Here is a 15284-nt window from a genome sequence, read left to right on the forward strand (position 1 = left end):
CCAGAGTAGCGCCATCATTTGTTCCAGCTCTATCAGGTCAGCCTTGGAAAAGCCATGAAACATTCCAGCCACTGAACAACAGCACCATTCCTAGAAGTGCACAAAGGTGTCTAAGAGACGACGACCCTGTTACTGTCCGGCCTTGTCACGGCTCAAATTCAAATCATATAAAATGTTATTTGTCACATACACATGGTTAGCAGAGTGTAGCGAAATGCTTGTGCTTCTAGTTCCAACCATGCAGTAATATCTAACAAGTAATCTAACCTAACAATTTCACAACAACTACCTTATACACACACAAGTGTAAAGGAATGAATAGCAGTTAGCAGCTAGCAGTTAGCTGCAGGGATATAGTATGCTATCCTATTGTAGTGTTACATGGGAAAGCCAAGGTCAATCCATGGCCAGAGTTGTGATCTAATGTGCTGCACATACTCACAGAGGTGGTCAATGTCTCTCTCCTTGATCATTGCCCATCTGGGGTGAGTTCATTAGGCCACGTAACAGAAAATGCAAATGATTGTTTCTTACTGGACCAAGTCCAGGTAGTCCTGCTTTGTTTTAGTTTCTTCTGTTTGGTGCCCAATGAACACGACCCTGATGTGTACGAAGCAGGAGACTTCAGCAAGGATTTCTACAGCTGTGTTCCATCATGGAGAGAACTCTCTCCCAAATTAGATTTCCCTCATCTGCTAGCATCTTGGCATTGAGCAGAACCATGAGAGACCATTGACAATAACAAACAAGCTACAGGGAGAAGCAACACACGATCAATGACTCTCTAACAAGAACTGAGACTAGGTAATAACCATATTCCCGCCACAAGTCATGAAGGCAGTCAAATTCCATGTGACCGTTGCCAGTATTTAGGCTTCTCCAAGCTCTGATGCTGCTGATGGTCGTTAGTAGCCTACCAAACTTGCTAACTGCCTGGTACTCAGCACTCTGTTGTCCCTCTAATCATTCTGGCATCAATGCAAATGTATTCGAAAATCGAATCAAACACTTCATGAGAGCCCATGAGCTCATTTTGTGCAATATCTCAAGAGAGCATCCCTGGTCATCCCTACTGCATCTGATATGGCGGACTCACTAAACACATGCTTCGTTTGTAACGGATGTCTGAGTGTTGGAGAAATAAAAAACTAGAAAATGTGTCCGCCTGACTTGCTTAATATAAGGATTTTGAAATGATTTATACTTGTACTTTTACTTTTGATACTTAAGTATATTTTAGCATTTACATTTACTTTTGATACTTAAGTATACTCAAAACCAAATACTTGTAGACTTACTCAAGTAGTATTTTACTGGGTGACTTTCACTTTTATTCGAGTCCTTTTCTATTAAGGTATCTTTGATTTTACTCAAGTATGACATTTGGGTACTTTTTCCACAACTGACTGGCATACATACGCAGTGCCTGAGTTTCAAGTTTGGGGAAGATCATTTTCCTCATAAAAATGAACCTTTCTAATAAAAGCATTACATGCATAATTGCATTTGCGGTCACTTTTGATAATGGTGTTTTCCCACTAATGTAATATTCACGCTTATAGCCTACGCTTATAGCCTAGCCATGTGCGCATTGCTGTGCATATAATGTGAAGAAGTAGCCTAATAGTTTTTCAACATTTTAAGCAAAACGTTCTGATCTGTTGCGTCAGCCACATTCCGTAAAAAAGTGTTTTTAATGCTAGTGGTTGTATTCATTTGGGATCTATCGCATCCCACAACTGTCCCAGACTATGTTTGGAATATTTATTTCTCGCACAGAATAGAATAGGTTGACCTTTGTACTATGGGGGATAGTAGATTGACATAGCCTAGTGCTTTTGAAGTTCGTTAGGCCTACTCATATTGTTGGCTGACGAAAAGTAAATGTGGACAGTTCTTCCAATATCTTCAATATGCTCCTCTGAATAGGATGAGGACGCTCACAGTTGCGTCTGGATGTGTCTGTCTTCACTTGTAGACTGTGAGAAAGACCCGAAAGCCACTGCCCGCAAAATACATGGATTTTTTTAGGTGCAAAACGACGACACAAAGGGGATGCCACAGTGAAATTCCAGGCATTATCAACTGCTTCTCAAATTGTGAATGAGTGACTGATGTGGTGTGTACAGCCTGCGCTAAAAACAAAGCAGAGCTCATGCCTTTCAAGAGATTTTTCTCAAATCATCATTGGAGTCACATCATGCAGTCTTACTTTAGGACAGCTAAAGTTACATTAATAACTCTAAATTAAGCATACAGGAATACCTATTTCATTGTTAACTTCTCAACGCAGAATAGCCGCATGTGCACAATTTTAAGCAAATCTTGTCTGCTTAATGAACTACTGTAGCCCACAACCACATGGCATAGACAGATCAGGGCCTAACATAAGGACAACTCAGAGTATGCTCTTCTGAACTTCTGAAATAGTCTACATTTTCTTCATATCATGTTTCTTTAGACCTGTCTAAAATAAATAACGGATTTATTGTGAAGGTGTAGGCTATATTACATGGATTTATTAGACTTTTGAAAATGTAGATGTTCCAAAGGTCTGCATCAGTGGCTTGTAGGTGTAGAAGCCAGGAGATGCTAAATGTGTTTCTGTTAATTAACGGTCAACTACCGTGAGAGCAACAGTTATTTGCTTGACAATTACTGACTGGCGAAATTTTGTGACCGCCACATCCCTAACTGAGACAACAGTACTGCTAATGCTATGCGCTAATGCAAATACAATCGGTAACGTGTGTTCCTCTGCATATTCTCCCATCTGCTCTGAGTACTTTTGTAGAGCCCACCCAGGTGTAAAGGGCCTCTTGAACATGCACATGCTTTGTATGCTGTAACGTGCTTGATAGAGACGAAGTGAAGCTGGGGAGTTCAATCAAGTGTTGTGTGCTATTGTTTAGCTAGCATCGGTGATATCGCGCTGAAGAGCTCTGAAAATAGGCCTACTCAACTTAATGTCGGTTTGACACTTGAGGAAGGTAGCGACTCTATAGAGTAGACACAGTCCTCAACACAGACCCAGATAGCTTAGAAAGAAAAATGCCCTGAAGATTCACTCCGAATGTTAAACACTGTATCGGAGGTGCTAAATGTTTTCAAACGACACAGCAGCGCAAGCTGATTATTTCGTGGATATCGCCATTGGATATTGATACAAAGCCTCAGCTGTCCTTAAAATCCAGCATAAACATTCTCAGTCAACATGCAGCGTGGTTTAGCCTTCATTTACAATTGGTTTAATTCTGGCTCAAGCCTCCTTAGACATTTCTCAGTATCAGTACTTGAGGGAAGTTTTTCCCCCGTGACAGGGGCTGAGGTAAATTTCAGGGACTTCTGGTCTTTGTAGAGAGGACTCTGTTGTTCTGCCCCTGAACAGGCAGTTAACCCACTGTTCCTAGACTATCATTGCAAATAAGAATTTGTTCTTAACTGACTTGCCTAGTTAAAAAAAGGTTTAAATTTGTTTTTTAAATGAGCTCAGCGGCCATCTCAGACTGACTGGCTGGAACACATGGGGAAGTCATCAAGCAGAGAGAGACTGGGAAACAATCTGACCATCAGCGTGAACTAAGCAAAATGATCCAGACACTCATCTACCACCTATACAGTGAGGGGGAAAAAGTATTTGAGCCCCCGTTTGCACACTGACAAAGAAATGATCAGTCTATAATTTTAATGGTAGGTTTATAAGAACAGTGAGAGACAGAATAACAAAAAAAAACAGAAAAACACGTCAAAAATGTTATAAATTGATTTGCATTTTAATGAGCGAAATAAGTATTTAAACCCTCTGCAAAACATGACTTAGTACTTGGTGGCAAAACCATTGTTGGCAATCACAGAGGTCAGACTTTTCTTGTAGTTGGCCACCAGGTTTGCACACATCTCAGGAGGGATTTTGTCCCACTCCTCTTTGCAGTTCTTCTCCAAGTCATTAAGGTTTCGAGGCTGATGTTTGGCAACTCGAACCTTCAGCTCTCTCCACAGATTATCTATGGGATTAAGGTCTGGAGACTGGCTAGGCCACTCCAGGACCTTAATGTGCTTCTTCTTGAGCCACTCTTTTGTTGCTTTGGGCATGTGTTTTGGGTCATTGTCATGCTGGAATACCCATCCACAACCCATTTTCAATGCCCTGGCTGAGGGAAGGAGGTTCTCACCCAAGATTTGACGGTACATGGCCCCGTCCATCGTCCCTTTGATGCAGTGAAGTTGCCCTGTCACCTTAGCAGAAAAAAAACCCAAAGAATAATGTTTCCACCTCCATGTTTGACGGTGGGGATGGTGATCTTGGGGTCATAGGCAGCATTCCTCCTCCTCCAAACACGGGAGTTGATTTGATGCCAAAGAGCTCCATTTCCATCTTATCTGACCACAACACTTTCACCCAGTTGTCCTCTGAATCATTCAGATGTTCATTGGCAAACTTCAGACGGGCATGTATGTGTGCTTTCATGAGCAGGGGGACCTTGCGGGCGCTGAAGGATTTCAAACCTTCACGGCGTAGTATGTTACCAATTGTTTTCTTGGCGACTATGGTCCCAGCTGCCTTGAGCTCATTGACAAGATCCTTCCATGTAGTTCTGGACTGATTCCTCACCTTTATCATGATCATTGCAACTCCACGAGGTGAGATCTTGCATGGAGCCCCAGGCCGAGGGAGATTGACAGTTATTTTGTGTTTCTTTCATTTGCGAATAATCGCACCAACTGTTGTCACCTTCTCACCAAGCTGCTTGGCGATGGTCTTGTAGCCCATTCCAGCCTTGTGTAGGTCTACAATCTTGTCCATGACATCCTTGGAGAGCTCTTTGGGCTTGGCCATGGTGGAGAGTTTGGAATCTGATTGATTGATGGCTTCTGTGGACAAGTGTCTTTTATACAGGTAACAAACCGAGATTAGGAGCACTCCCTTTAAGAGTGTGCTCCTAATCTAAGCTCGTTACCTGTATAAAAGACACCTGGGAGCCAGCAATCTTTCTGATTGAGAGGGGGTCAAATACTTATTCCCCTCAATAAAATGCAAATCAATTTATAACATTTTTGACATGCGTTTTTCTGGATTTTTTTGTTGTTATTCTGTCTCTCCCTGTTCAAATAAACCCACCATTAAAATTATAGACTGATCATTTCTTTGTCAGTGGGCAAATGTACAAAATCAGCAGGGGATCAAATACTTCTAACCCTGCGCCTCCCTCTCTCTCTCACTCACTCACTCACTCACTCCACAGTCCAGTCCTGTCAGAGTAGGGAGCTGAGGCCAAATGTCTGGTTGCTGTCTGCCCAACCAGCAGAGCTCCTCTCTCTCCTGAACCACGACCATTGATCCTTCAATTATTGGATCCTCTGCTCGTTTTTCCTTGAAATTGCTTAGCTATAGCACCGGTAAATTTGTCACCACTTTGGGCAGAAATCCATGTTGATTACAGGGCCTGCTGATGGGGGATGGGTCCCTGAGGTCAGGCTGTGCTGCAGGACTTACACAGACTCTTTCTTACTACCGTCTTCTCCAATAGCCAGCCCTAGCTTAATACATGAACCGGAATCAGGACACAAAAAGGTGGGGTGATTATGCCAAAGAGGGTGTGTAGTATGCTCAATTATAACTTTGATGTGATTCACTCTGGTCTCCAAATTCAACTGTCTTTGGAGTGCTGTCACCCCCCCTGAATACACAGCCTGATGGACACCTCCAAATGAACCTCCTAGAATCACCGTGTCTCACAAGGCAAGTCCCCAGTCCACATTCTCTTTCTAAAGTTATTTCTGCTGACCAAAAATTTGCTACAGAACCCGAGGACATAATGAAACTATTACGAGCGTCCCTTCTCACATCCTGGCATTAACTAAACTGTCATCTAACTAAATGCTTTTTTATGTTTGCAGTGGATTATTAACTGTTGCTGTAATGTAGGCATAATTTATGCATTAGATATTTGACAACTGTGAAGAATAAACCCATTTATTCTGTTGCACGCTCCCCAGTGAACTATCCCTTTCAATGATAGAATTGACTCGTTTTAAACCCTAGAACTCATTTAATCATCATGCCTTTTCTTCTTTTACCTAATTACTCAATGTGATGTTTTACCGATTATACAGCAGTAGAATTCAGTTTAATGCTATTTCCTGTTGCATAACAGACTTCCGTTGCATTCTCGTGGTCATATGCAAATTCACAAGTTGCCAAGTCCGCCTTTTTCGCACGACAAAAATGCTCACAACCTATTCACTTTTCCGAGTCTGAAAAACGTCCGGAGAAATACGCTCATAAAAGCATTTTGTTTTGAACAGACAAAATGTGTCTGTGTCACAGAAGTACAAATATACTCTATCAGCAAATCCAAGTACCCGTTGATGCATTATTAGGTAAAGCTTACACAAATAAAACACTCATGATTGCCCACGCTCATTCATTCAGTGCTCATTTACTTATATTTAGGTGCGTTAGGTGCAGTATAAAGGGCAGTTAACTCAGGAAGATAATTTCTTCTCGTTTTTTTGATGCATTGCTTGAATCAACTGGAAGTGAACTCTGCCTCTTGTAACACTGACTCCACAGTGTGAATGTAAATCCCTGAACTACCACATCTTTGAAGCTGATGTCTGAGGAACAAGACGGGACTAATGTAGAACAGAGTGAATGTCTCCTCTCCTCCCCTCTCGAGTTTTATGTTTTAATGTTCACAAGTACAGTGAAATGCCTTTCTTGCTAGCTCTAAACCCACTAATGTAATAATCAATAAACTAAAAATAACATAAGAAAAAATAAAAAATAAAACAAGAAGAACACGAGAAGTAAGTAAGCAATATACAGGGTCAGTTCCAATACTATATTTACAATGTGCAGGTATACTGGAGTGATAGAGGTAGATATTTATAGGGTAAGGTGACTAGGCATCAGGATATATGATAAACAGAGTAGCAGCAGCGTACATGATGATTGTATGTGAGTGTGTGTGCATGTGTGTAGAGTCAGTATGAATGTGTGTGCATGTTGTGCTTGTGAGAAAATCAAGTGTGTGTGTGTGTGTGTGTGTGTGTGTGTGTGTGTGTGTGTGTGTGTGTGTGGAGTGTCAGTGTGTAGGAGTGTGTAGAATCCTGTGAGTGTGCATAGAGACTCAGCTCAGAGACTCAACTCAGATAGTCTGTATGGCCATTTTGTTAGCAAATTTGCAGTCTTATGGCTTGGAGATAGAAGCTGTTCAGGTGCCTGTTGGTGTCAGAGTTGTTGCGCCGGTACCGCTGCCATGCGGAAACGGAGAGAACAGTCTATGGCTTGGGTGACTGGAGTCTTTAATGATTTTCAGGGCCTACCTTTCAGACCACCTGATATAGAGGTCCTGGATGGCAGGGAGCTCGGTCCCAGTGATTTACTGGACTGTCCTCACCATCCTCTGTTGCGGCATGCGATCCAGGGTGGTGCTGTTGCCATACTAAGCAGTGATGCAGCCAGTCCAGATGTTCTCAATGGTGCAGCTTTTCAAGCACTTGAAGGCCCATGTCAAACCTTTTCAACCTCCTGAGGGGGAAGAGGTGCTGTCGTGCCTTCTTCACGACTGTGCACGCGTGTGTGGACCATTTTAAGTCCTTAGTGATATGGACACCGAGGAACTTGAAGTTCTCTACCCACTCCACTGCAGCCGCATCGATGTGTAGGGTTGACCAGAGATGAACTGTTTCTCCTAGTTTGTATGAGAAATATTACTGTGAAGAAAATGACAGATTGTCTGCATAATTAAATAACATTCAGCTAAGACATCCATTCAAATCCCCAGGGGTCTCTTCACAGTCCCCAATTCCAAAACAAATTAGCAACAACGCACAGTTTTATACAGAGCCATGATCACATGGAACTCCCTTCCATCTCCAATAACTCAAGCAAACAGCAAAATTACCATAAAAACACAGATTAAAAACACCTCATGGAATGGCGGGACTGCGAGGGGATACAAACACACAGACATACAGACGTACTCTAACGCACACATTATTTTGTTGTTGTATTGTTTGTCAAATGTTTTGTTGTTGTATTGTTTGTATTATTGTTGAATTTTAAATGTGTGTGAATTTCTTTGTCTAGCAGTGTATCAGTTTTGTTACTTGTCGTGTTTTGTGTTTATTGTGGACCCCAGGAAGTAGATGCTGCTTCTGCAAAAGCTAACAGGGGGGATCCAAATAAAGGAACAAACACACTTCATTCTATCATATCCACGTGACAGAGAGGACTTCCTTTAACTCAGGACCAGACTGAAGACAAAACGATCATATCAAAGACCGACAGCAAATATCTCTCAGATTAAATATACCGCTGAATTGGGAGAGCATGGAAATGAAGAAATAAATTGGTGAACTAAAGTTAGGGTGAACTAAGGTTAGGGTGAACTTAAGTCACAGTGAACTATTCTTTGAAATTAATTAGAGTTGAATAGTCAAGGAATATAGCAACAAACAAACAATATTTACTCTACAAAGAAATTGTGTATACAATTCTAATGCTTTTGTATCCATTTTAATACCAGCTGAATCCCACGCGTTGTGCACAGTTCACTCTTTGCATCGTGTGTTGAGTGTTAACCAAGTGAATATGACAGACAATCTCAGAATGATTAACTCCCCAAACTGCCATTCACTGCCAGGCCCTAACAAAGACTCTGTATATAAGATGGAGAGTTCTAATTCTCAAGATACACTGCAGCTGTGGACAAGCAATCATAACATGGAAAGGGAAGAGAGACAGAAAGGAGAGAATGGAGAACCACAAATCACAGCAGGCTTTTTTTTCTTCTCTAACCGCTGGTTGTGTGAAATCTGCCCGCTACCCACATGCTCACTTGGTTCGACAGACATAGCCCCCCCACCCCCAAAACCCCTCAGGGGCAGATAGGTCCACCCTGCCCCCCACACACTCCCCCAACACTGTGTTCAGCCACAACCACAAGTGACAAAGCTGACACGGAGAGGGCGGTCTCATTGTCTCACCTCTGTCTCACACATGGGACTGGGGAGATCTCAGACGGTTCTCCCTCCCACCTAACACCCTCCCTCACCGCCGTTACTCTCTCTGTCTCACACAGAGGGTCAGACTATCATAGGGGGGTTATCCCATTTACAGACTAATCAATCCCACATTCCAAACCACACTGACAATCTCACACACACACTGCCTTTTAAGCAGGCTTTACCACACAGCTCAATGCATTGCATTTATCCTCATATAAACAATCTCCACATTAACACTGGTGTAAATAAAAATCCAGATTTACACTTTTAATGGGAGGTACACCAACACCATGCAATTCACCCAGTGGCTTTCCAACTCCAGCCTCCACCCCCACTAACCCCAAAATACAACTAACCCCATAGAAATAGAAAACAACCAAAGCTCAAGAAACACACACAGAGACTACTCACCCAATCAACCTGTGCTACTGCAGCTCTCTTCTCCTCCTCACTCGCTCTCTCCTTCCCTCGCTTCCCCACTACCGCGGACACAAAACATCTAGAGGAGCGCTTTGGTTTTCATTTGTTTTTGTGTTTTTTTCTTCTCTTTGGGCTTCTTACTCCCCACTCTTTTGTCCTGGCCGGTGAAAAAAAGTGCACACAAAGACTTCTTCTTCCTCACAAGCCCTGGTCCCCTCTAGCATCTAGACACTAGGACAACATCAAAGCAACTCGGGGGGAACACTTCAGGGGCCTATTGTCTCTGCGTGGGTCTGTTTTTCTTGCAGCTCCCCCCTCATGACTCGCCGCAACTTGGTACAGTCCGGGTATTCACGCCAAGTAGCTTTCACACATGGTGGAGGGGAAGCTTGTCTCAAGCAATTGCTGACAAGCTGCAAACAAGACAGCCCCCCCCCCCACACACACACACGCTCACAGACATCTACCCTTACAAACACCCCTTTCTCCCTCTGTCTCCGTCCTCTCTGCCACTCGCTCTTTATCCCCCACTATTCAGGTCGCCCCTCCTCTCCCTCTCTCTCGTTCAGCGTGTAAGCCTTCCAGTCTCTGACCTGCTCACACACACACACACACACACAGCAGAGGACTGCACAGGCACCATACTGCTCCCGCTTTCACAGGTGAAAAATCACATCGAGAGGGGCGGGTAGGATAAAACATTGAAGATTCAGACTGAGGGAGAATAGGAGAGGCACCTACATAGAAAGAGGGCAAGGGAGAGTGAGGGAAATAGAGAAAGGTGGGGGGTTGGGTAGGACAGGATCTGTCCTCATGCCTGGCCTCAGAGGTTGGAGATCACAGCGTGAAAGAGGGGGGCAGGGGGCCATAGTGGAGACGAGAGCAGGAGAAAGGTGTTTGTTTTGGAACAATGAACCATGAGCACCAAATGTAGGAGGTAAAAGTAAAAGTCAGCTTCAACCCATATGAATTGACCCATAAAGTGAGTGTGTGGGTCTGTGGGATTTTGGTGTTTTGATGCTTGACAGACATAGATGGCAGTCAGACAGGTTAACAAATCAATCCTGAGGCACTTTGTGTTTATCACTAAAACCCCATTATTTTGTGGTTATATGTTTAGTGATTTTGACAACCTGCACAATGGTATCTTTATCATACAGGTATGTAGTCTGTTAACCCACAGCTTTCAAATCACCTCACCAGCCTTGACTATGTTGCACATGCAGCCTCATAGTCATAGCACATGCAGCCAGCATAGTATCTGGCAGAACAACAGATTTGTACTTTGTCAGCTCGGGGATTGTGATCTTCCAACCTTACGGTTGCTAGTCCAATGCTCTAACCACAAGGGTACCTGACACCCCATGTGGGAATGAGGTAGTTGGGTGTGCTATTTACAGATTGGATGTGCACAGGTACAGTGATCGGTAAGCTGCTCTGACAGCTGATGCTTAAAGTTAGAGAGGGAGATATAAGACTCCTGCTCAGTGATTTTTGCATTAATTCCAGTCATTGGCAGCAGAGAACTAGAAGGAAAGGCGGCCAAAGGAAGTGTTGGCTTTGGGGATGACCAGTGAAATATACCTGCTGGAGCACGTGTTACAGGTGGGTGTTGCTATGGTGACCAGTGAGCTGAGATAAAGCGGGGCTTTACCTAGCAAAGACTTATAGATGACCTGGAGCCAGTGGGTTTAAAACTAATATGTAGTGAGGGCCAGCAAACGAGAGCATAAAGGTCGCAATGGTGGGTAGTATATGGGGCTTTGGTGACAAAACAGATGGCACTGTGATAGACTGCAACCAGTTTGCTGAGTAGAGTGTTGGAGGCTAATTTGTAAATGACATCGCAGAAGTCATGGATCGGTAGGATGGTCAGTTTTACGAAGGTATGTTTGGCAGCATGAGTGAAGGAGGCATTGTTGCGAAATAAGAAGCTAATTCTAGATTTCATTTTGGATTGCAGATGCTTAATGTCAGTCTGGAAGGAGAGTTTACAGTCTAACCAGACACTTAGGTATTTGTAGTTGCGGGCAGCGATCGGTTGAAGACCATGCACTCGGTTTTACTAGCATTTTAAAGCAGTTGGAGGCCACGGAAGGAGTGTTGTATGGCGTTGAAGCTCGTTTGGAGGTTTGTTAGCACAGTGTCCAAAGAAGGGCCAGATGTATACAGAATGGTGTCGTCTGCGCAGAGGTGGATCATAGAATCACCAGCAGCAAGAGCGACATCATTGATATATACAGAGAAAAGAGTCGGCCCGAGAATTGAACCTTGTGGCACCCCCATTGAGACTGCCAGAGGGCCGGACAACAGGCCCTTCGATTTGACACACTGAACTCTATCTGAGAAATCGTTGGTGAACCAGGCAAGGCAGTCAATTGAGAAGCCAAGGCTTCCAGTCTGCCAATAAGAATGCTGTGATTGACAGTGTCGAAAGCCTTGGCCAAGTCGATGAAGGCGGCTGCAAAGTACTGTCTTTTAATGATGGCGGTTATGATATCATTTAGGACCTTGAGTGTGGCTGAGGTGTAACCATGACCAGCTCGGAAACCAGATTGCATAGTGGAGAAGGTAAAGTGGGATTGGAAATATTCGGTGATCTGTTTGTTCACTTCGAAGATTTTAGAAAGGCAGGGCAGGATGGATAAAGGTCTATAACAGTTTGGGTCTAGAGTGTCTCCCCTTTGAAGAGGGGGATGACCACGGCAGCTTTCCAATCTTTGGGGATCTCAGACGATATGAAAGAGCGGTTGAACAGGCTAGTAATAGGGGTTGCAACAATTGCGGTGGATAATTTTAGAAAGAGAGGGTCCAGATTGTCTAGCCCAGCTGATTTGTAGGGATCCAGATATTGCAGCTGTTTCAGAACATCAGCAGTCTGGATTTGGGAGAAGGAGAAGCAGGGGGGCTTGGGCAAGTTGCTGCAGGGGGTGCTGAGCTGTTGGCCGGGGTAGGAGTAGCCAGGTGGAATGTATGGCCAGCCGTAGAAAGATGCTTATTGAAATTATTGAGTATTGTGGATTTATCGGTGTTGACAGTGTTTCCTAGCCTCAGTGCAGTGGGCAGCTGGGAGGAGGTGCTCTTATTCTCCATGGACTTTACAGCGTCCCAAACAGGATGCACATTTCTGTTTGAAAAAGCTGGCCTTAGCTTTCCTAACAGACTGAGTATATTGGTTCCTGACTTCCCTGAAAAGTTGCATATCGCGGGGGCTATTCAATGCTAATGCAGAATGCCACAGGATGTTTTTGTGCTGGTCAGTCAAGTCTGGGGTGAACCAAGGGCTATATCTTTTCTTAGTTCAATTTTTTTTTGAACGGGGCATGCTTATTTAAGATGGTGAGGAAAGCACTTTTAAAGAGCAACGAGGCATCCTCTACTGACAGGTTGAGGTCAATATCCTTCCAGGATACCCGAGCCAGGTCGATTAGAAAGGCCTGCACACTGAAGTGTTGTTGGTTGTTTGACCGTGGACCCATTATGCACGTAGGCAATGAAGCAGATATCGCTGAGATCCTGGTTGAAGAAAGCAGAGGTGTATCAAATAGGGTGCCCATGGTTATGGATTTAGGGTTGTACCTGGTAGGTTCCTTGATAATTTGTGTGAGATTGAGGGCATCTAGTTTAGATTGTAGGATTAAAGCATGTCCCAGTTTAAGTCACCTAACAGTACGAACTCCGAAGATAGATGGGGGGCAATCAATTCACATATGGTGTCCAAGGAACAGCTGGGGGCTGAAGGGGCTCTATAACAAGCGGCAACGGTGAGAGACTTGTTTCTGGAAAGGTGGATTTTTAAAAGTAGAAGCTCAAATTGTTTGGGCACAGACCTGGGAATGATTTTTATTTTATTTTTTTACCTTTACTTAAGTTGGAAAGTCAGTTAAGAACAAATTCTGGTTGACAATGACGGCCAAGGAACAGTGGATTAACTGCTGACAGAACTCTGCAGGCTATCTCTGCAGTAGATTGCAACTCCGCCCCTTTTGGCAGTTCTATCTTGTCGGAAAATGTTATAGTTAGGGATGGAAATTTCAGGCCTTCCTAAGCCAGGATTCAGACACGGCTAGGTCATCCGGGTTGGCGGAGTGTGCTAAAGCAGTGAATAAAACAAACTTAGGGAGGAGGCTTCTAATGTTAACATGCATGAGACCAAGGCTTTTACGGTTACAGAAGTCAACAAATGAGAGCGCCTGGGAAATGAGAGTGGTGCAGGGTGCTGCAGGGCCTGTGTTAACCTCTACATCACCAGAGGAACAGAGGAGGAATAGGGTAAGGGTATGGCTAATCTATAGCCATGAAATGCTTTGAAAGGCTGGTCATGGCTCACGTCAACACCATCATCCCAGACACCCTGGACCGCACCAACAGACGCAATCTCTATTGCACTCCACACTGCCCTGATCCACATGGACAAAAGGAATATCTATGTAAGAATGCTGTTCATTTACTACAGCTCAGAATTCAACACCATAGTCCCCTCCAAGCTCATCACCAAGCTCAGAACCCTGGGACTAAACACCTCCCTCTGCAACTGGATCCTGGACTTCCTGACGGGCCGTCCCCAGGTGGTAAGGTTAGGTAACAACAAATCCACCACGCTGACCATCAACATGGGGGGTTAGGATTGGCTTGACTAGCTGCATCACCGCTTGGTACGGCAAGGGCAAGGCACCCACAAGGCGCTACAGAGGGTGGTAAGGACCGCCCAGTACACCACTGGGGCCGAGCTCTCTGCCATCCAGGACCTCTACACCAGGCGGTGTCGAAGGAAGGCCCAAAAAAGTGTCTCCTGAACAGCTAATCAAATGGCTACTGGGACTATTTGCATTGTCCCCTCCACCCCCATGCTTACGCTGCTGCTACTCTCTGTTTATTATCCATGCACAGTCCCTTTTCCTCTACCTACATGTACATATTACCTCAATTACCTCGACTAACAAGCAGCATCAGTGCACCAAGTCTGGAACCAACGGGACCCTAAACAGCTTCTACCCCCAAGCCATGACTGCTAAACAAGACTGTTAAATAGAAGATCAAATGGCTACCTGGACAACCTGTATTGATTTGTTTTTGCACTAACACTCTTGCACTGACTCTATGCACACACACTGGACCCTTCCCATACACTCACACATACTTACACTGACACCACAACACACACACACACACACACATACAGTAACATGTGCACACATGCATAATGACGCCACACATACATTCACACACAGACACTCACACACACACTTTCACACTCACCACTTACGCTGCTGCTACTGTCTATTATCACGTTTTTTTGCCTAGTCACTTTACCCCTACCTGTATGTACATAGCTATCTCAATTACCTCGTACCCCTGCACATCGACTCGGTACTCTTCATTGCTATTCGTTATTCACTGTGTATTAATTCCTCATGTCACTATTTCATCACTCTTTTCTGAAGGAGGGTTTTGACTTAAAACCTCAACATCAGAAGAGGAATGGGAAACTGTATGCTGTCACTAACATACCTACATCTATGAACAAATAACAGTAAATGGTATTGACAATGTCTGAGTGATGTATTTGGTACTAGATATCTCCAATACAGAATCTGAATGAGTAGGAAAGGGTTAAATATACCAGCAACTGACCCAAAATGGGGAGGGAGGTGGGGGCGGGGCAAAGGGACAGTATTCCATTGAGAATTGGTGGTATTGCAATGCCTGAGATTGGGTTGAACCAATGTGAGCTGTATCGTGGGGGTGCTCCTCCCTCAAGCCTCTGTGCTGCTTCTTCCTCTCCTCATTCCTGTAACTGAGAACTGCACAAAAACCTACAATTATAATGTGTATGTTGAGGTATGGTT

The 15284-nt window shown here is 44.1% G+C and overlaps 1 protein-coding gene across 2 annotated transcripts in view; it reads right to left on the reverse strand.

The window, feature by feature from the left end:
- The window catches only part of LOC110495938 (B-cell CLL/lymphoma 9 protein), a 106879-nt gene extending 96962 nt beyond the window's left edge, over window positions 1–9917 (reverse strand). For both annotated transcript variants that reach the window (XM_036952440.1, XM_036952441.1), the window contains exon 1: window positions 9427–9917. The gene's annotated coding sequence lies outside the window, so the exon portion shown is untranslated. The remainder of the gene's footprint in view (window positions 1–9426) is intronic.
- Between the last annotated feature and the right edge of the window lie 5367 nt (window positions 9918–15284).

This window comes from Oncorhynchus mykiss, chromosome 18 (genome assembly GCF_013265735.2).
Source record: "Oncorhynchus mykiss isolate Arlee chromosome 18, USDA_OmykA_1.1, whole genome shotgun sequence".
NCBI lineage: Eukaryota > Metazoa > Chordata > Actinopteri > Salmoniformes > Salmonidae > Oncorhynchus > Oncorhynchus mykiss.